The sequence below is a fragment of the Vidua chalybeata genome, chromosome 4 (assembly GCF_026979565.1).
Source record: "Vidua chalybeata isolate OUT-0048 chromosome 4, bVidCha1 merged haplotype, whole genome shotgun sequence".
NCBI classification, from domain to species: Eukaryota; Metazoa; Chordata; class Aves; order Passeriformes; family Viduidae; genus Vidua; species Vidua chalybeata.
This window is the reverse complement of record NC_071533.1, coordinates 20,113,713-20,136,417: the sequence shown is the minus strand read 5'-3', so window position 1 is coordinate 20,136,417 and position 22,705 is coordinate 20,113,713. Positions and strand designations below refer to the sequence as shown.

The 22,705-nt window shown below is 37.2% G+C and overlaps 1 protein-coding gene and 1 long non-coding RNA gene across 5 annotated transcripts in view; one reads left to right on the top strand and one right to left on the bottom strand.

The window, feature by feature from the left end:
* CCSER1 (coiled-coil serine rich protein 1) overlaps nucleotides 1–22,705 on the bottom strand; it is a 603,186-nt gene that overhangs the window by 163,429 nt on the left and 417,052 nt on the right. The window lies entirely within an intron of this gene.
* On the top strand, nucleotides 11,394–16,755 carry LOC128787384 (uncharacterized). The gene is made up of 4 exons (XR_008430710.1): nucleotides 11,394–11,480; nucleotides 14,774–14,886; nucleotides 15,413–15,492; nucleotides 16,636–16,755. It is a non-coding gene; the product is annotated as an uncharacterized LOC128787384 (long non-coding RNA).

Sequence of the window (22,705 nt, the reverse complement as noted above, 5' to 3'; positions counted from 1 at the left end):
CCTTGACTGTAAGTGCAAAGATTTTGAATCAAAGTAAGTTTCACTTTAATGATTGAACTGCAGGCTTAGACACATGAAATTCAACAGGTTTGATTCAAAGTGCTTTGATTCAGCTTTTACATCCTCATCACTAGATTAATAATGAGCTGATTTTTTTTACTACAGATATAACTCTAGGTGTCTATGCAGAGGAACTGAAGTGCCCTAATTAGCAAATAAAGAAGCCAATCTACCATGACAGAAAGCACTCCTCAGAACTACAAATTACATACACATTTGAAATTAGCATGAACAGTTGCATATTTTTTGCACATTTTTTTCATTTGAACACTCATTTCATGGCTGATAACTCCAAGTGATAACTCTATGGATCTTCTTGACATGCACTGGAGAGGTTCTTGACCTTGCCTGGCCAAGATGATCTTACTGCTCTACCACAGAAAGATTCACTTTTTTTTTTTTTGGGGGGGGAGGTGATGATGTTTAAGAATCTTGTTGCATATATGAAATAGAAAGTGGCCTCACTCAACCTTCACTGGCTGGCTTTTACTTGGTAACTTCTCTCTCTCTCTCTCTCTTATGCTTGATATTCTCCTTTTACTGAATGCTTGAGAGTATTGCTGACACACAAAGGTGTCAAAGTAAGGGTCAAAGAGGGTAAAATTGCCAAAAACATTGTCACTGATATCAACAAGCCCACAGAGATGCCCTATGTCATGTACCAAACCCAAAGAGTCTTTAGGCTTAAAGAATTGATTTTTCTTTTATTAAATAATCCCTGCTTTTCCTAGTTACTCTTATCTTTCTTAAACATCTGTCAGACTGAGAATATCCATGCACAGTAACACCATTATGGAAGTGTGAAATATTGAAGTATTCTTCCGAAGAGACTGGCATCAATTACGGTCTGATTTGGGGTCATTGTGAGCATCCTTAACTGCCACTGAGTTCACTAGAGTTTTATAATGCTGAGTGTGAGCCAAAACAAAGGGGTAGATTCAGATGTCAACAGGCTTCACAGGAATGTCTGTGATCTCAAACCACTCTCCACCTGTCACTGAAACAGAGGAAGAATGACACCTCTGAGATCACGATGAACCTTTAGAAGAGTTTGAGAAAGAGCAGAGCCCAGATACAATTACAAATAAAATACCCATCAGTGAACAAGACTGTCAGTCAAAACCATTTATCTTGTATAGGAATATCCTAAAGATCTCAATAGTATCAGAAAAAAAAAAAGTATTTTCTAATATTTTCCTTCTGGAAGTACTGCAATTGTGCAGTTATTTGTAGTCAATACAGGCTTTTAATTTTTATTTTTTAATCTTTTTGGTAATGCACAGAATAAAAAAGATTATAGGATGAGCTGATAGTTCAGTTGTATGTATTATTCTGGTTGCTGAATTCTTCCCTAGATACAACTTTTTCAAGTGCTAATTTTTTTAACGAGTCTGGGCTGATAATTTTTGTAACTCAAATACAATTCTTTAAAAAATGGACTCTTAAAAATTTGAACTTGAAATAAGTTAAGTTTGAGAACGGTGCCAAAGCAGAACACTCTAAGGTAGAGTTCCTAAACTGACACCATTCACTTCACAATTTTAATTCCTCAGAGTTATGAGGTTAGAGAATCTTTTTATCTGTTTCTTGCATATGTCCTCATAGATAGGCATCTAAACTTGGGAAAATAACAAGCCACTGGAAAGCCTTTTTCACAGAGCTTCATGGAAGACATGTTGACATTTGGCATCTACATTTTCTTCTTTTTTTTTTTTTTTTTTTTCTGTGTGCAAAAAGACCCCCTACTTCCTCAAGTCCCAAATGTGCCTATAATGCTGCAGGCAGCTGAGCAGGACTTCACTGGCACTCACTCCTCCCACCACATGTCCAGGTTTTTTTCTGCAGTTCCTAATGGGCTTTCAAACCCTTCCTTAACTCCCAATTATCCCAATTATTGGCAGATGCTTAAGCTGTGTGGAAAATGAAAAAGCAATTGTTTTAAAGACAAGAAATTGAGGGGAAAAGTCAGAAGAAAGGCCACAGGACCCAGAGTGAAAGGTGAAAAAAGAGAGAGAAGGCAAGAATAAAAGCAGAGGAATATACATGCCAACACAGTAAATGAGGACTTTAAGAAATCAGATACAGGCTTAAGTTGCAAAGTTTTACAGAACATGAAAAGAAAAGCCTAAAACTACTAGACTCCCTGTTCTGGGACAAAACCAACTTTCCTTAATCTCAGCAAACACCTGTGGAATTTGTTCAACACAAACAAATCTGTATCTTGTTCCTTGGTGAAAAAAGAAAAGTTTCATCAAAATTCACTGAAGTAACACATTCAAACATTGTCAAGAGAGATCAAAACCTGATAACCACATATTTTCCCCTAGAGTGCCTCTTGGATTCAGTGCCCAAGGTAAGTACTACCCAGTGACTGATCCTGCTAGCTATACATACCCTTGATAAGTAGAAACTGGAAGGTGTTAAATAACTGAGATCAATAAAGTTACTGAACAGTACTTATAGAATCAGCTCCTTGCTTCCACCATTAAGTTTCTAAATGCAGCAAAGCCAACAACCTCCAAGTTTTCACAGCTATCCACAAGCCTGTTTTTATCTGTAGGATTATGTGAGGCATTTAGGGTTTGCTTTGACAAAGTACAGAAAGGCCAGGATTGTAAATTAACTCCTCTGGATTCACGTTTTGAAAATTACAAAACTAAAACCAAAGAATAGTAAAAATCCAATACATATTAAATAAATTCAAACAACTGTGCATTTCTGACCATTTGAAGTCTTAGCACCCCTCTGTCTCAGTTTTCCACACGTGAAATAAGCATACAATATTGTTGTGACAAAGCCATTCTTTTTGGGTGCGTTTATTACAGATTAGTACTATGGGACTCAGTTGAGGCTGCAAGAATTTTAATTCCCCTAGTTCTAACCAAATTTCAAGCCATAATAATATTTTAATATAGCTATTCAAATGCAGTTTTTTAACACATCAGCATATGAAACACAATAATATGCCATTAACCTTTGGAATCCAGGCATATTAGATATATATGCATGTTCTAATAATATCCCCTAATATGACCATCATTATATATTCCTGGAATCTGCAGACAAGGATTTAAGAGAGTACCTAAAAACAACATCCCTCTTGCCAATGTTTTACCACCATAAACCTAAAAAAAATAATTCCTTTTTGCAACAGGTTTCCACATGCATATGGGATGTCTCTACCTAACATTTTCAAAACACTGCATGGCTGCTTCTGAGGCCTCAGAATGGAAGCAAAGTGATTGTTTATCTTTTGGCAAACTGAATTTTATACAAATCAACATGCTTTCAGGACTGCTTAGAAGCAGAAAAAGGCTGATGTAATCTGATTAGGAATTTAATGAGATTATGCATGCACAAATGCATATGAATTCTACTTAACTGAGAAAAAAGAGAAAAATGTCCATCTTGACACTAAATCCTGTAATGGAAAAATAATAAAAATTAGTTTTTTCATGTGCTTTTCCAAAAGCTGATAAGGAATGAGATCATTTATCTAGCTGCAACTTTTGCTGAAGTACAAAATGGCAATACAATTAATAGCTCCTTTAAGTGTCATAAACTGCATATACAAATTGCCTTCATAGCAGCAGCATCTAGCATTGCCTACATTCCACAAGAGCTGTATGGAAGGACAAATAACCCAAGAGCTCCAAACTTAGCACTGCATAAATGACAAAATGTCAGAGGTTGCAAGAAAAAATTTCTTGTCCTGCCTTTATAGAGTATCACCTGTGTATGAGCAGGAAATTAATGAATTTTCTCGCTGTACTAATGAAGGGAGATGAAGGCAGAATACACCTGCCCTTTGCTAATCTCTTAGCCAGGGAGCACTCTTTCAAGTAACAGAAAAAGGACAAAATGAGAAAGAGCCCCAGAAAATCATTAGTCTTTTCTAGAGCAATAATCAGTGCCAAAATATGATGAAAGAAATCCTAGGGTTGGGGGGGCCAGGGGAAACAATTAACCACATTTTTAAGTCACCTTACGGTTTTTGTCAATGATAAAATAGGAAGATAAAAAGTTGAGCTTGATTTTCATTCAAATGTGAGACAAATGGGGATCTAAACAATCCAAATTAAAGACTTGAAATCAATATCAAAACAAAACTTGGACTTCTTCAACATCCAACTTCCTCAGTTTGCTCAACATCCAACTCATTCTGCATTAATGCCATGGTCGAAACACTTCCTTTATCGATGGTGATCCTGACCACACATTTTGACTCTGGATTTATTTTTCCTCAAAGTTTCATTTTGTTTGCTTTTTAGATGAAGTTTGACTTCAACCCTATATAGAAATGAGGGTTAGTTATTCATCAGGTATTGCATTAAAATTATTTATAGAGGGTGTATTTTTTGGTTGTTTTATTTAAGATATATTTGCTGTTCTACAAAAAGATAATATCCCCCTTAAGAGGATACAATTTCAAGCCCAAAAATACAATCTTCAGTGTTTTTATTGCAGATGGGCAAGGGAGGTAAAAAAAGACAAGAAAAAACAATTAATGAAGCAACAGAGAAATCAGTCAGAAAACTGCCAATTCAGAACATTGTGATCAATCAAGATAAACTTGTGGGGTTTTTTCCTTCTTAGAGACATACCAAACTGTAAGTTAAAATCAGAGAAATCAAATAACTTTAAAATGGGCATTTTAAATACAATTTTAAAAATTAATATGCAAATTCAGCTGGAGCATCATGTATATCCTACCTATGGTGATGAGAAAGAAAACAGCAATCATACATGCAACATTAATATTCAGACCAGTATGGTGACAAAATCATTCAACATAGCTATAAAGTTAATTATTATCCAGTTATAAAATTAATGTTACAACCTCAGGCCAGTAAAGGATTAGACTGTTTCCAGGTTTGAACTGAAGCAGTAATCCCCTTCTCTAGAACCACTTGCCTTGAAGAGCAAACTTAGCAGGATCCAGCAGCCTCTTTAAAGGCTGTGGATAGACATTTGCTTTAGCTGACCACAGCTCATGAAAGTTTGTGTTCCCTCTAACAGAATGTATTTTTTGAGTGGAAGGGACAGGTGAAGTCTGAAATCTTCCTCACACAATTCCCCAAAGACTGGCAGCTAAGGAGCTTCCTCAGTTATGGAAAAGCGACTATTTCCCACACTACTGCTGCTAGACAGAGCTGCTCAGTACAGCCTAAGACTTGGAACATTCCTGGCTGGTGCATGAAGATATTTTGTACTTCTGACAAGAACTCCAGGAAAGATTTTAATTCATCCTTTTTTAACTGAAAAAAATTCAGCATACTAATTAAAATACAAAGAGACTTTTGGATGAGCCAATATTTGTCATTAAACTCAGAAAATTAAAAAAATTCTAAAATTAAAAAAAAACAGCAGCATGACCAATATAATCACAATCTTGGTGTTTATGGGAAGTACTATAGATTGTGGAAGTCTGTGGCTTTATGAAAACTGTTTGCATAATCCCCTTCCTATATACACGATTAACAATTCCATACAGCTACTACCAAAAAAACTGCTGACACTACCACTAACTATGAATATGATGTTATTACCTTTCTAAGTATCTTTGAGATGGCAGATCACTTAGAATGTCAATAAAGCATAATTAGGTATTGGTATCCTGAACTGGGTAATAACATGATAACTAAAGATGGTCAAAGACAGATGGCCATGAAAAGTACCAGTTGTGCCACAAAATTTTATTACCTATTTAATATTTTAATCTCCCAGGAATCTGCCAAACTTCTGAAATCATCACAGTACTTTAAACATGGCAGACATGACATTAGGTAAAGAAGGATACATGTAGATACCTTGCACTTTTACTACTGCTGTCCTCTTATTTAATATAAAATATGAACATTGCACCTTTCCTTCAGCTTGAAATATTACACTGTTCAAAGCTGTTGAATTTCTATTTCCAAATGATGTCATTGTGCATTTACACTGTAGAAGGTCAGCTATTTAGAACCTTTAAGTTATTTTACATCAGCTTTATTTTGAAAATTGCTTTTAGTTTGAGTTGATATATCAAAAAGTAATTGTTATAACAATGGACAGTACCAGCCCAAAATATATCTTAAGTTTGGCTCCTCTTTGTGGAAGGGCACCAGACGTTCTGCAAATAGTCCAAGTAAGTATTTTATACAGAGAGAGATCTCTTTAAAGCACAAATACGAGCCAACAGTTCTGATCTTTTACTAGTGGGAAGGAATACAAAAAAAATTATATTTTTGTATCAGCTCCCAGGACCACACCAGGAAGCACACTGATATTGTCTACTGCCTTTGCTGAATGGGGATGGCTTCTAGGGCTAGCTTAGAACTCTTCATCCAAAGACTGTAGTCATTCCTCTGGCTGGGCTAATTTATCATGCAATTACACTGCAAGTTACTGGCAATATTCAAAAAGGTCATTAGGCCAGAATCTACAGGCTTCCCAGGAAACTTTCAACTTAATCCATCCAAATGTGACAATACAATTTCCAGGGAATAAAAAAATCTATGTTCTGCTAAATCACTGCAGATCATCTGTCTGCAGCTCCTAGAAACAGTACAAGCAAACACTTTCTCTTACAGCCCAACAATTGTCAGAGCAAGGTGTGAGTTTTAAAGAAAGCATGTCCACTTACATGGTTTTTTAATTATCATGAGCAGGAGAATATAGAATTTGCCTGCATTTATCACTTTTTCTAGGAACCCCAGATACCCCCAAGTGTCAACACAAGGGAGTAAAAATATTAATTTCTATATATTCAATTTTCTGAAGAATTCTAAAAGCTCTACCTAAAATTGCACTTTTTCTTGACCACAACTCATATAATACAAATATAACACAGTTTTCCAAAACCTGCATTTTGGATTAAAAAACTTCTTCTATTAAAATGAATTAATTTCAGCTTTGTGTTACCTGCTGAATTTAAAACCTAGTTAAAAGCCTAGGTAATTTTCTAATGTCCTTTCTAATGTCTTGCTCCCTCAGCTCATTCTTCTAATATGAGTCTCAGTGCTAGGAAAACAATTAAATGATTCTCCCTCTAGTTTATGCCTCCTCTCCTGACGTTCTTGCCTTTCCCTCTCCTTGTGAAGTATTTGTCAAACTGTATGTGCTTTGCTAAATGGCTTGAGCTCTGAATATATTCTGAGATTTATCACAAGAGCTGATACTTGAACTTAAAACTTTAATGGCACACTTACAATCTCATAATTCGGAGATAATTTCATTGAGGGAAATTCAGTAACACCAATCAAATCTAAAAAAGGGTGGGAAAAGAAAAAATGAAACTAGCAAGTAATGTAGGAATGAGACACTCTTTAATAGAACACCTTTCATTAATTCAAATTTCTAATTAACTACTGAATGCTTGCAAATCACAGAGAATGAACATCTACAAAACAACTAAAAAGAAAAAAGCCACTGAGCTTGCCATGGAGACCACCATTAGGCTGTATAATCTGACTTAATAAACTATATGCAGATGTTTCTGTGTTTGTAGGAACCCAAACTTGAAGGTCAAATACGACCAAAGCTTTGAATTCTCATTTATAATTTTTCATGTCTGCATTAATTTTCATCTCTAAATTATGCCTGTGTGTTTAGGGTAAGTTATGCAGAATGACTTCCAAGTTGAAACAAGCTCAGCAGCATCCCCGCTGGTTTTGCCAGAGGCAGGCTTTGTTCTGGCTCACCTGGCAGAGCTGTACCCATTCCTGTGCCTCAGGAAAACCGCAGGTCTCACCTCCGCTGTGGCAATGGGAATATGGAACACTGTGGAGTTTGTGAAGGATACTGTAACCCAAATCAGTAACTGCTCAATCACTCCTTACTGATCATCAAAAAAGGGCTTAGAATACAATTTTCTATCATTACTTTGTTTTGTTTTGATAACTGTAGCTTAATTTTTACCCAGGGTTTTCTTCCCCTCTTGCACTCCCTAAAAGTAAAACTACTAACATGTAGTCCTGACTTATTTAAAATTCAAAATATGAAAGGTAAAATACTCAGAACCCCAAAGTGGCCTAAGGAGAGAATAATACTCCATTGCCCTAGCACAGAAAACACATTCAAAGCCACTACAAAGCAACACATCTCATTGCACACAACAAACATACAGCACAGGCTCCTCTTCCTACATCCATCTGGGACATGACAGTAGACAATAATATTCCTACTCAACTCTTAGAGAATCCCCTGCACAGATGCATTCTTCTTCCTTCCTTTCTGAAGGGACTTTGGCAAAAGGCACAGCAGCTGGCCTTAGGACCTAAAACTAGAAGCATCCATGTGGTTTTACAGTCCTCCCATTAATTTCTGATACCACAGGAACAGGTGCACAGTCTCACCCTGGGATGTTTCTGTTCGCATTATGGCATAGGGATACTTGTAAATAGTGATTTTTTCATATAACAACTAACGTTTTATTTAGAGAACTGAAATCATATACTCTTAGGAACTATGAACTCTGTATGATAAGAAGTGAACAGCTGTATTTTCCCCAAGGGAACAGAAAGTTGATGTGTCCTATAACGAATAAAGCATGCAGCTGTTAAGACTACGGATGATTTAATCCCATCTTGGTTATTTTTTTAAACCTCAAGAGAGAATGTGTGGCAGACTGATTTGCAGCAAGGTTAACTTCACAAACCTGTGTGATCCCTTCTCTCTGTAACTCTGCTGGAAGTGTGTTCCACACGCGCACACACCCCAGGGGCCTCGCTGTCTGTGTAACAAGGACCTTGGCTCTGATATCACCCAGCCGTACTGACCTGACTCAGATGGCTTAAAAAAGAACTTTAAGAATCATAGAATGGCCTGGATTGGGAGGGACCTCAAAGACCACCTAGTTCCAATCTTTCTGCCATGGGCAGGGACACCTTCCACTAGACCAGGGTACTCAGAGCTTCATCCAACCTGCCCTTGAACACTTCCAGGGATGGGTCATCCACAACCTCTCTGAGCAACCAGTTCAGTGCATCACCACCCTCACTGTAAAGAATTTTTTTATTAACACCTAATTGAAACCTATTGTCCTCTGGTTTGAAAACATTCCTCCTTGTCCTGTCACGATATGGTCTTGTAGAATGTCCCTCTCCATCTTTCTTGTAGGGTCCCCTCTGGTACTGGAAGGCCAAAATTAAATCAAACAAAAGCCTCCTCTTTTCCAGGCTGAACAATCCCAATTCTCTCAGCCTTCCATCATAGGAAACATGCTCCATTCCTCTGATCATCTTGGTGACCCTCCTCTGGAACCAATCCATCAGGTCCAAGTCCTTCCTGTGTTGGGACCCCAGAGCTGATGCAGCCCTGCAGGTGGGGTCTTCACCAGAGCAGAGCAAGAGGGGCAGAATCCCCTCCCTCCCCTGCTGCACATGCTGCTTTGGATGAGCCCAGGACACATTTGGCTTTCTGGCTTGTGAGTGCCCATTGGCAGCTTGTGTCCAGCCTCTCATCCAGCACCACCGAGTTCTTCTCAGGACCCAAAACAGCTTAATCTGGAAAGGCAAGAAGTGAAGGTCCACTACATCCTTAGTAAATACAACCCAGTTCCAGATCTACTTTCTTAACATGGACCCTGTCTTTTCTGCCACCCACATTGCACAGGATGGGAGGCAGCTGCAGATATCTCAAGGTGAGTAGTCATTTTTCCTGAGACCTTGTTGAATATGTGAGTATCCATGAGAACAGGTAACTGAATCTTGATCTCCCGCATCATGAGCAAATACTGTAAGCAGCCAAAGAAAATCATGTCTCTCTCCACTGCTTTAGCTGTTTCTTTATATATAAATAGTTAGAAAGGAATTTTAAAAAGCTTTATCAGAATATTGCTATCAATTTCAAGTCAGTGCCTCTACTCTCCCCTGCAAGACAAGAGTTCATAACTGGTACTGTCTCTTTGGTTTACTCACTTGTAACAGATTCATTTAGTAGCCAGAGCCCATGGAAAGTTTTTGGGGTGAAGAAAGGAGGAAGAAAGAAGGTTGACGTAGGTAATGGTTATCTTGTAGCTGAGACTTTAAAAGCTTTCTATGGATTTGGATGTTCAAATCACTGTTAATTCTCACAGCATCATAAGGAAAATATACATGCAAATCCTTTGGAAAAGCATATACTAATTCTCCAGATATGCAGTTTGCACCACTTAATGAAGCTCAGATGAGAAACAGTGCTGAGAGGAGCGAGGAAATGGACTAGAAGTTACTTTCCGATGTATCCATGTTTTCTGTGCAAGCTACTTGCATTTAAGTCTGGACATAAATTTACATTTTCCCTTTTATAGATTGCAAATTTAAGCACAGGATATATTATGACATTTTCTGTAGCCTATATATTAGCCCTGCAAAAGGATAACATATCTCATAAAGATGAGGAAAACTACAGCATTCAGCAGTATAATATCACTCAGTTTTATGGTGATGAAACGGTAAGTTAGATCACAATATAAATGACGTGATTTTAACAAATAACATTTGAAGGTACAATAATGGACTAACAACAGAATTCCTCTCAGATCCTTATGATATTATTGGTAATACTTATTAGGAAAAGGCATTGGTAATATGTGGTTACATCTTTATACTTAGGAGCTTAAGGAAAATGACATGGAAAGCACTATTTAAGGTTACTAAGATCAATAACCTAATGAATCAATGTACTGCTATCTGCTTTTAAAGTAAATAAAATTACATTTTAATCTTTTCTTCTTTGTATATGTTTGTACTCAGCATGCAGCATTTGATCTGCTGTCTAGCAGTTGGCTCTGTAGGAGTATTTATTACCTGTTTAGCTGATAGTAAACTACTGTCTGCTTTTATTTCCCAAGGACACCTCAGCTGTTGTCATTCCCTTCAATAAGCAGATGGAACCTCTTCAACTGACACAGCCAGCACTCACCTCAAGATCACCTGGTAAAGGATGCTTTGGAACATACCCAGTGCTACCTCTTGGAAAACAGCTGCAGGTTAAACTGGAGTACATCATTGACAGTAACAGGCAATTATTGCTGCAAAGTTCTGAATCTGAAACACACAGTTCTACAGGGTGAGAGCTGGCCCAAGTGTCAGGCCAGAGTCATGCACTATTCAGCTCAGTATGCCTCCAGCAGGTTTTCTCCTGGGGCACATCCAGATGGCAAGCTATAAACCAACCTACCCTACACAGCCAGTCACGGTCCTCGAAGGAAATCCTCACACAGACCTCCCTCAGAGCAGGCCATGGGCAGCCAAGGCTTCTCCTGGAAAGGCTCTGGCCAGTGAGTCTTTTGCGTGTCACAATGCCACTAACATTGTGAGCCACACTGTCAGCTACTACGATCACAAATCACGGATGATTTATGTGATCAGTAAGGCACACCTGACTAATGGCTATTCCTTGATGAGGTTCAGAACTGACAGCAATTCTCAGGATCCTACCAGCTGAGTAACAGAGTAATTTGCTTTTCTGACTCCTTTCAGCAAATCTACCCAGTTACTATGCAATTTCTTCATGTTACGTATCTGAGTAATCACTGCTAATTTCCCATAATTGAGTCCTATATCTTCTTCAGAGTTGCTATTCCATTAATGTCTTTTCCCAATCAAACTCAAAAAATCAGTGTATGAAATAGCTAGCAGTCAAGAGGATGTTACAGTTAATATAAAAGGAAATTTTAGAATGGAAATACTCATTTGTGGTATCTTTTGATAAACAGTTCCAGGCTGAAAAATCATATCCATACTACAAAAGACTTTAATGTGCTACAAAACACCAATCAAACCAATCATTCATTTTTCTTCTTATCCTTTGTCCTGACCTATTTTTGGCCTTTTTTTGCCATAAAGTTTCAGTTACCTGTACAGCTACACATAATCTATTACCAAAATATGTATCACAGGCATTTGTACACTTTACCAGTGGCACAAAAAGGATGCTTAGTCTAGGGAGAAGCAGCACCTGCAGGACCCTGCAGTGCCTACACAGGTTTTTAACTAACCTGACATGTGATACTGAGACACTTTGAACAAAAGTGTAATTTGTAAATATCTATCTCCTGTAAGTAAGCACCTTTCAGCAGAACAATGACAGTCCATATTTCAATCACATTTTAGCTGTAAAAAAAGGAATCCAGAAAATGTCAAAAGCCTGAATACATTTGAATCCATCTCTTCATGATGGCATCAACATTACCACATGTAATTCTCCTGTACATGGATTCCATATCTCATTTGAACCATCTTTTGTGAAAGCCACATGACAAACTAGGCCCTAGGCCTTACCTAAATATTGAAGTTATTTCATCAAAACAATCTGATCTCACCTCAAGACATTCGGTTAAACTTAGCAGAAAAAAAATTAGACAAGAAGTAAGTGCACAGATGAACAATAAGGAATGTTATAATGTCAGTTCCTCTGTTCTCTCTGCTCCAAATCTGTCAATCAGAGATGTCTGGTCTGTCACATAAAATGGAACAGAACTCAACTGGTCTCTGCTACAAGACACAGACTGTGATATTATCCACTGTCATATTTTAAAGCCGATGTAGGCAAAAATATTTGAAAACCTTAAGATTTTTTTAAGGCTTTTGTGACAACATCTAAAAATAAAAAGATAAAGGGAGCATAGAATTTTTCACAGCATATTTTAAGGTGAACAAGAACAATTTTAAACAATCTAAGCTTGGGAAGCACCAAGTTGAAAAAAAAATTAATGATTTGTGTGGCCTTTTGGGGCAGTTAGATTCTGCTAAGGATAACCTAAGAAAGGCTTGTGTGACACTGCATATTAAAATACAGCATCTTGACACCATGTATATGGTAGTGCTCATGCAATTTGAAAAGCAGAGTGTTTTCTTAATAAAAGAAAAAACCTTTATGTCCAACAATTAAACAACTGTTTCACTCTTCCATGCAGACTGTGGTACTTCTATACAATTTCACAAACTGCACTCAGCCCACAGAAAAAAACACATCTCAGCAAAATAGAGTAGTGACAATAAATGAGACATGCAAGGAAAAGAAAAAAAAAATCATTCATATTGCATTTTTATAAACATAATTATGTAGTGAGGTTCCAAAACCCTAAACTACATGATAAGGCCACACGGGAAGCCTTTAGCAAACCTGAGATGTTAACACAGACACACCAAATCCCAGTTTGGTACTCTACCATGTGTAACTTCCCTATCTCTTAGTTTATACCTGTGCAGACCTTGAGAAAAGTAGTTTAAATTAAGAGGAAATGCAAAAACCATATACTAAGCAGTTCAGCCTAGACAGAGTATTAGATACAGTTTATCCTGCTTTGCTTGAATAGTCCTTTTATTTTGATTTAAAACACTGTTTCAAGGAGAGTCTATTTCCACTGTAACCAATAAGATCAGTAAGGGCTATTATTAAATAACTCTAAGTGTGGAAAAAAATAAAATCATACATTACTCAGCCTGCCTGAGCTGATACTGTTAGCTCCTTGTTTAAATAGGCAGACAGAAAGAACTCCTCATACTTGTTATTCAATGGGAAAAATAGAAGAATGCTAAGTTGTGCCAGATCTTTTTAAGTGTTATGAATTTACATCAGCTCAGAAGTACATGCTTCTGAACACTGAATTTTAAAGTGGGTTAGATTTTCTTCTGTCCTTATTTTTCTTCACTATAAAAATATGTCACAGAGGGAAAATGAAAATACAACAGACTGACTTTTGTAATCCAGTATGCATGACAGTTAAATCTTCATGATAAAAGCTGCAAACTGGTGTTTGCTTATGTTTAAAGGACTTCTAGGTCTTGTCTGTGAACACCAGTTCTGATAATTCTGAGACAGGAAAGTTACCTAGATGAAATGACAGATACTGAGATGTTTCTTGTCTCTCCTCCCATTTAATCTTGAAAATAAAGTACATTTTATCTTTTTCCACTGTCACAAAAAAAAAAGTTTGTCTATTATTTACTCTGCAGTTCCTTCTGTAATCAATATCAAAGATGCAGTATGTCAGTCATATGAAGAGATCCAGCCATGTTGAGAATGACAGTGTTTAAAACCTTATGTACATGCACAAAATAAGCCTGTTTTTTAGCTGGCCTATTCGCTGTGAACATGAAAAAGGTAAACACTACTGTGGACAATGGATAATCTAAAAAAAGCACATACTTTCTTCCAAAAACACCTACAGAGCCAAAAAGAAAACTGGGAAATGAAACCAATGAAAGAAATGCACTCAAAAATGCTAATCAAACACTGAATGCAACATGTGACAAAGTTAAAACAAGTTTTGGTTCTAGAGAAACATAATGGCACAGCCGTGGATTTTTTTGTTTGGGTTTATTTTTGACTGGTATATGAAGAATTTCTATGTGAAAAAAATTATTTTCTAGGTAATATAGAAAATACAGCTCCCAAAGAAAAGCACTGCTGTGTACCTGAGAGTTTCTGTACTTTTAGTATTTTAGTTTCACCTATTACAAAAGCAGTTCATAATGAAAAACAAAATGCAGGCATACGTAATAGAAACCTTCTATGTTTTTTAATAGCCTGAATAATACCAGGCTTCAGCTCACTTTCTTGGGGAAAAGGGGATGGCAGGCAGAAATCCTTTCTGCACACTGCTTGCATGACAGAAGATGGGAACTGCATTATGCCAGCTGTTTTACTCAGGAATGAATCAATATTGGCAGAAGGGTTTGACCAATATACTGAGCTGATATTTACTCTCCTATCTGTCATTCTCCTCTCTCCCATCATGCAGCCAGACCACAGTAAAGCCAGTGAATCACAGTGAACATATCCCTGAGGCTGATGTCACCAGATGACAACTCAGAGCCAAAGCAGGTGCTAAAGGAGCACTGCTCACCCTGGAAGGTACCTTCAGCTGCATCCCTCTCCCTCCCATTCTCACACCTACCCAGTCTAAAGGAGCCTCCATCTGTTCCATTTTCAGATGATCTAATTTCTGAGATCATAAGTTAGGGCAAATGAGGCTAACAGGTGATATAAAAGCACATATTTTTTTTTTCTTGAATTGCCTTTTTTTAAAATATTATGGTGTGGAGGTTACACATTTTGTTGATCTGTTATGTTTCTATTTAGAGTATTTTAATGTATTTATTTAATAGCCTGAGGCCAACAACAGATAAGACTGTAAGCAAACATCACACCCACAAACAATACACAGCCTGCGTTGCAAAAACTAAGTAATCCTTTCAGAAGCATTTTGGTGTCAGGTAATACTTTCCGGCCATTTTATAAAATACTATAACATCCTGATGCTGTAAGGTGCCAGAGACAGCAATCCCAGATGTTTGCTTACTTGCAGTGTTGAAAGATTGTTAAGTTGTTTCCACAGCTCCCCAGTAAACATGTTCAGTAGATAATCTTCTCCCTGCAGAAGCTTGTTGCTGTAGCAACCTGTTGGAACACCTGGAATGCTGAAGTGACCACAGGTGCATGAGCACGCAATACACAAAGGTTGGAAATGACCTCTTGAATCATTGAATCCAACCACTCTCCACTTCCAGGAGAACCAATGTCACACAGGGATAATAAGTGGATGTATTCATAACATGTACATTTGTACAGATCAGAAACCAAATCACAGGCTATGAAGATGCCTAAGCTTAAAAAAAAAACAAACCAAAACCAGAAGTGGTGTTTTAACCCAAAAAATGAGCCCCAACCTTCTACCGCTATTCTGTTCTTTAAGGTAGTTCCTTTCAGGCAGCAGAACAGACTTTAATCTGGAATTCAGCAGCATGGCTCCATTCTTGCTCACAACATTTTTGTTCTGTATTTATTTAATCAATAGATTCACTTTATGGAACAAAACACAATCTGGATTTTAAACGAGCTGATTTAAGTCCCCAATTTAAATTATAAGCAGATAAAGCATCATAACCAGTGAAAATTAGAGGAAATATAAAATCTTAATCTGACCTTAATCTTAATCTTTATTTATTCCTAAACCAAAAAAGTTATCTTTTCTATTTTATCTTGCATTGTACCAGCCATAACATCTGTAAACTCAGGAAATATTTTCATGTAAATATTTTAATAACATAAAAATCTTGCCTAATTATAGCGGCAAAGATCAATTTTTCCCTGAATTGTATTACCAAAAATTATTCTCAAACATCACTACCAAATGGCTTGTTCAAAGCTCTACAGAAAGGGCACTGCTCATTGAGAAACTGTGTCAGATCTTTGCTGTCAGAATTACCCACAGGGGACACATTCTGCCATCTCATAATGTTTCTAAACCTTTTGAATCACTTCTGTGGTCTCATAAAGATTTCCCTTGATACCCTGTAAACAAAAGGTCAGATCTGCATTTACCCAGGTTCCACATTTATGGAAGATTTATCACTGCATTTTCTGAAGATATGGCATGGGCAAGCAAGCTGGAGCATTATATTTCATTTCAAGCAGACAAGGCCTCCAGCTCCTTTTTTGATGTTTTTTTTTTTCCCTCTTAGCAGAACCAAAACCAAAGCTCAACAGATCATTTTGGTTTGTGTTCCAGGTCACCTAAACAATTCAATTAAATAATTAAGAGATAAAATAAGCTATTCATGTAAAAGAAGCACCGACAAGAAATTTTGATTCTCTTGCTAGGTTTGGCTGATAAGCAGTCTTGAAGTAAACAAGCTATCTCGAGATGCATTTTTGGCACAGAAATTAGTCCTGATTATCAAGGACTGAAGGAACAGTAACAGTTTAAACCTCCTAAGTGAGCCTGGACAAGCTTTACATAATACAGTAAAGTTATTATAAATCAGATAGCAATGAAACAACATTTGCTTCCCGTTTATTTACTTTGGGCATTTGACAGAACTTTCTGTGTAGATTGTTTTCTTTGCAGTGTCAATTCTCTCTGCTGTCTCTACAATCAGCACTAGGCACAAGCAGAGGACTGGAAGCTATTTTAAAGTTTTTCTTCCATCCCTCTCTTTGCTTCTCTTAATTAGCTAGGTTCATGTCCACGTTTTCCCTTTAAGCTAGAAACTGCCTGAGCTCTTAGTGTGAGGTTTTAGCAACAGATGGTACACTTCCCTCTGAGTTAATTCTGAACCAGCATCTCAGGGTTGAGATTGCTAGAGGTGTTATCTTTCAGCAGAGATCCTGATTTTATAATCATTACCCACCCAAAGCCTTCTTAAAAAAAAAGTTGTCAAGCTCTGCTGTGGTATTATTCTGTGTCAAACAGCTGCTTCGATGCATCTAAGAGAAATATGCCACCAGAATGCTGAGTGAAATAGGGTGTTAAATGCAAAGTTGTTCACTATTTGCTGTTGAATAAAATACCCTCTCTCTCAAGCTCTCACACCCATGTTTCTGCACGTTCTTGCCAATACAACAGCTTTCCTCTACCTGGGGTGAAGGCAAAAGTAATAAAATAAAATAAGAATAAAGCTGGAGAGAAGGTTAGGACAATTTAATAAATTTAAGGGGAACAGAAGATAGTTCTTGGCCAATAATGATAGGGAGTGCAGCATAAGGAATCCATGGAAGCCTGAGAAGATGTGTAAAACTGCAAGAAAGAGAGCAGCAATGGGAAGGGCAGAGAAGACAAAATCGCCAGTCAGGAAAATGTCACTAGACCAAACAGTGAAACTGAGATCTGATGACAAGAAATTCAACAAACTCTAGAAAGATGTTGGGAATTGAGAGATGGACACAATAAATACATATTTTTAATTTACCATGATTTTACAATAGCTACAGTATTAGCATCATAGGTCATGAATCTATTAAAAAAATGGAAATAAAGGGAAAATGAAAGGAAATTAGTTCAGCTCTCGGTACTCTTGATTCCTTGCATGAAGAGCAAAATTCAGTTGAAATATTTCCTGAGACAGAGAAAGATTAAAAGAAAATTAATGGTACTGTATGGGCACAAATAACATTTTATAGGGTATGTCTGTGGTTATCATAGCTGAAGGCTAAATGAAATATTTGGTCTGAGTAAAAGTCTGAACATATGATATGCAGATGTTTTTTTACTCCTTGTTGCCTAAATAAATTCCACTGCACCAATGAGCAAAGAGATGAAACTCTTTAGAGTCCTATTTCAGCCACTGACCAAAACCTCTACACCTAGGTATCAAAAGGTTAGATAACATGTTTGGTTAGAGGGTTTTTTTTCCCCCCAAGAGATGCTGAGGATACTTAATTTACACAGATCTCTGATAGAGCAGCCTCTGAATTCTCCCAAAGGTAATCCCCCTCACCCTTCAGCTGCTGTCTGTTGAGCAGAGTGACCTTCATCCTTATTTATGCCCAATACTTTCGAACTAGTATAAAGTTGTGCAGAATTTATTTTGTAAGGGATCCTTAAATTTGTCTGCAAGTAGGACATTTGTCTACAGTAATTTAATATTAAAATTCAACCACTTATTCCCATTAATTATATCTGTGGAACAACTGGGAACTATTAAAACATGTATGACATAATAAATAACTTCTGTGCTAAAAGTTATTCTTTGGTTTGCTCTACTCCTTTCAACCCAAAATTCACCATATGTCATCACTACTCACTTCAGGAGGAGTTCTCTTCATCTCCCTCTCTCCCTGCTCATAAATTCTGTAATTCATGTCCTATATAGAATTCTGCGAATTTTCTACATGACATATAATTGAGAAAATTCCCCAAAAAATACACAGAAGAAAATAAATATATTTTTGCTTGTAATTAGCACAGACCTGATTGTTAGTTTGCTTCTTATCTTGCAGAGCCTGATAGTTTTATAAGAGTAACAAATCTCTGAAGTCATTGACATTTTGTGATATAAATTGTTAAAATAACTACGTTATTCTTGGCATAAAAGTGAACAATCCAACTATTGTTAAAAAATACAGACTATAAACCAACATTACAGCTACTGTACAAAACCAGGAGGGATTCAAATATGTTTCTTTTGCTCAGCCACATAAACTCTTGCACCCTTTCTCTCTAGCTAATATGAAAAGCAGGGAGGGTTTTTTTTTGGCCCTGAAGCATATATAATCTCCTGGCCTTGGAGGACAGGATTAGGAACACGCCATCTGTCTGACAGCTCATTCCCATGGGAGGCAAGCAGGGCACACAGGTTGGAAGAGAGTTACAAATCATTCTAAGAGGTTCTCCACTCAGGCAAAGAGAGACAGGGGTGGCACAGCAGCAGGCATCTGTCCTGCAGAGTAGACACAGTCTCAGAGCACCAAATTATGTGCTGGTGTTCAGCAGTGGTGTTCTATCACCAAGCAATTTTGTCTAGAATGAGTTCATTAGTTTTTCTCCAAAGATGTTTACAAGATGAATAGGCTAATGGTTTATTAAATCAGCACTTACAGCTTATATACTTGCTTTTAAATTTCAGTCTGTACTCCAGCCTGATCATTTTTCATTTAAAATGCAAACCCTTTGGAGAATAAATAAAATAAAATAAAATAAATAAAATAAAATAAAATAAAATAAAATAAAATAAAATAAAATAAAATAAAATAAAATAAAATAAAATAAAATAAAATAAAATAATACAACAAAAAACAAACAAAGAAACCACAAAAACAAACAAACAAACAAACAAAAAAAAAAATAAAAACCCAAAAAAAAGCCCCAAAAATCAGAAGCATTTTACCCAAATCAAATTCAGCTTTGATCTCCCTGTTTATCCCTCTACTTTATTTCCTAGTTATGTACAAATTGCACAATGATATACTTCAAACACAGAACTGCATTTGTGGAGCACCAGACAACCCCCTAGTCCCATTCCCCAGAAATACTTATGGGCCATCACAGTACGAAATCTTAAAATTAGTGTTTTCAATGCTTTTCTGCTTATCTTATCATAGCACTGCTGAAGAAGGCTGTGATCTTCTTCAGCAGATCTCTCTAGAAAGCAGGTATATGTTGAGGTTTTAAATTGTTACTTACTGTATCATACATATTTCATGCTGTGAAAAACATATAATGCACTTGATGTGTGTATTTGTCCCCTGGCATCTGCTGGCTGAACCAGGATCCCTAAGTGCCTTCTAATTAACATTTACTTTGAAAACAGCAGCAAGAAATAAAAAAAATATACCTCTTAACTCATCCTTTGGGATTAAACAGATTAAGGAATATTTTTGTTTAGCTCTGACTTTCCTTAAAGACATCTGAGTCAATTTCTGTGATCTGTCTAGAGCTAGAAGATCATCAGGAGGATGAGAACTTTTCACTGAGTAAGATCCTGGACAGGAATTTATCATTCAAGAAACCTTTTACCTTGCAAGTTTTGGCCCCTTCTGTACTGAGGGTTTGAGTTAGAGTTGACACTGTCCTGCAGTCAATGCAACACAACATGCTCTACAGAAGTGAGAAGTTTTCTGGATTTGTGAGCAAGTAATATTGTCCAATGAACTATGAACGATGCAGTAAAGAGTAACATTAGACTTCAAATCTCTTTTTTTCAAAGGCAGCAAAACAGGGTGTGTATCAGTAGTGGCCATCATGGATAGTAACAGCCTGTTTTAAAGTAATGTTTCTCTTTTGAATTGGAGATGCAGGAATGAAGCAATGCACATGCACAGATAAACATCAGCAAAGATTACTTTGACAGTAAGAAGTAGAAGTAGAAAAGATCTCTCAAATTTATAAAGTTAAAACCTCTTATTGATCAAAGTGGATAATAATTGTTCACTCTAAAAATAAGGTCTACTTATTTTAATATTAGACTATCACAGCATTCTGGAAACATTAGTGTAGAATATCTCATATAATTTTCCCTTACATAAGGAAAACTGCTTAAGAATTAGCCCAGCTTCACACCCCTCTCCACCAAAATCTTAAAAGTAGATTTCTCACTTTGGACTACTTAAGAGCCAGGTTTTGTCATGAAAATCTTTACAGCCTCTTATGGCAGCTCTCTCAAGGCTACCTATCTCTCCTCCTTGTACGTTAAACTTTTATGTCTAAATGCTTTAGAAAAAGTTCTGAATATTTAAACAGAGCAGAAGAACAACATGGACAGCATGCAGTGCTTAACAACAATTTTGGTCTCAGTAGTATGTGCAACAACCTTATTCACCCTACATTTAGTGCTGCCCCAATCCTAAATGTCTCAAATCCTGGAATGAGTATCTCATCCAATTGGTGTTTCCAGAACCTAAGAAGAATTAAGTAAGAAAATACATTAAACTATTTCTCAAACATCATGCACTTTGAATCCAATCTGGACTTAAATTTCATCATACTCACAACAGATTATTTCACCCTTTTATAGGCTGATGAACAATGTGAGGTCTGGAGTCTTAATAAGTAGGGCAAAGCAAGTGTAAAGAAAAGAAGAATATCCCATCCTATACCAAGGAGAACATGGACAGTGTCAACAGACTGGATACACTGCAAGCTTTACTTAAGCTGCACAGGACAGAGAAGCTCAGCTCTTTGAAATTAATCTCACCTTTCACGTAACAAGGCCTCGCTTCTGGAAACGTTTAAGTACTTTGCTCCCAGTAAAATCAGAGATCACAGTAGTGCTCAAAAGGCCTTTGAGGATGTATGTGGTTGCCAGCAATCTAACAGGGTAAGCCTATACACTTTTTGCTGAGGATGTGAAATAGGACAAATATCAGGATGGAATGCACAAAAGGCAGGATGCTGAATAAAATGGTTCTTCCAGTGGAAACTGGGAGGCATTAGCCTGAGCTGTAAGAACTCATAATCAAAATTTAAGTTGCTAGAACATGCACCCAAAATGTGAGCAAGGAGTTTGATCTCCCTATTCAGACTCAGAAGATGCAATTCTCCCAGCAGGGTTCTCTAATTAGCAAGCTAATTAGTCCCCTATTGTGGAGTGGGAAGCTTTAATCTTTCCCACCACAACTATTGACTGTTCAGAGAATAGGAACACCACAGCTGTACTGTGCAGAGACGCAAGAGTCCCTGACCCTGCCCCAATGGCTGCTCAATGCACCTGAAATGCATTAAAGCATAAACCACATCTCTCATTTCCTCTCCCAGGTATGTGTCTCAGTGGCTGTAGTGACAGAATCACAGAAAAGTTTGGGTTGAAAGGGACCTTTTACAGTCATCTCTGCAGCAAGCAGGAAAATCTTCAAGTAGATCAAGTTGCTCAGAGCCCCAACAAACAAACCTTGAATGTTTCCAGGGATTAGGCACTTACTACCTCTCTAGGCAACCTGTTCCAGGGTTTTAAAACCCTTATTGTAGAAAAAATATCTTCCTTATATCTAGTCTGAAAATCCACAAATTCTCCACAACTGCTTGAACAGAGGGTCTGGTTGGGAGCATCAGGGACACCTCATAGGCTGGTGGGTGGGTCACCTTCTGGGAGGTAAGAGATGGGCAGTCTCAGCTCCTTAAGCAGAAAGATGCACAGATACTTGGTTTCCTGAATCTTTGATATCTTAGGATATGAATGTTTGAATTTTTCAGTTAGGGACTGCGTAGCCAAGGATATAAGAATGGTTTGACACCTTTTAATTGAAGATAAAAGGAGACACTTGCATTCATTACACTGATGCATAAATGCCAATGACCCTTTTTGTTTCATGAGGCAACCTGCATACTACATGTTTACAAAGGCAAAAGCAAGGTTCTCATTTTGGAGCCCTTTGGACCAGTACAGATTATGCAGACACACACAGGACTGTAGGGCCCTAGGGGAATTATAACAAACAAGTATTAACTACTAACATC